This window comes from Lygodium microphyllum, unplaced genomic scaffold (genome assembly GCF_053477565.2).
Source record: "Lygodium microphyllum isolate KBCC unplaced genomic scaffold, Lygodium_microphyllum_v1.1.10 scaffold_129, whole genome shotgun sequence".
NCBI classification, from domain to species: domain Eukaryota; kingdom Viridiplantae; phylum Streptophyta; class Polypodiopsida; order Schizaeales; family Lygodiaceae; genus Lygodium; species Lygodium microphyllum.
Genome location: NW_028229612.1, coordinates 94,335 through 95,000, shown reverse-complemented (window position 1 = coordinate 95,000; position 666 = coordinate 94,335).

Below are 666 nucleotides of genomic sequence, written 5' to 3'. Positions count from 1 at the left end.
CCCCTCAAAAATCCCCCCCCTCAACACACACCACACCACCCCTCCCCTTCCCCCCCTCCAAATTTTGCCCCCCCCTCAACACACACCACCCCACCCCTCCCCCCCCCGCCCCCAAAAAATTCGCCCCCCCCCAACACACACCACCCCACCCCCCCCCCCCCCCAAAATTCGGCCACCCCCCTCAACACACACCACACCACACACCCCCTCCCCCCCCTCCAAAATTTGCCCCCCCCCCCCCCCCCCCCCCCGCCCCCAACACAAACCACCCCTCCCCCCCCCAAAAAATTCGCGCCCCCCCCCCTCAATACACACCTCCCCACCCCCCCCCCCCCTCAACAAACACCACACCACCCCTCCCCCCCCCTCAAAAATCCCCCCCCCCCCCAACACACACCACACCACACCACCCCTCCCCCCCCCCCCCCAAAAAAATCCCCCCCCCCGCCCCCCTCAACACACACCACCCCACCCCCCCCCCCACAACACACACCACACAACCCCTCCCCCCCCCTCAAAAATTCCCTGCCCCCCCCTCAACACACACCACACCACCCCTCCCCCCCCCTCAAAAATCCCCCCCCCCCCTCAACACACACCACACCACACCACCCCTCCCCCCCCCCCCCCACCTCCAAATTTTGCCCCCCCCCTCAACACACACCA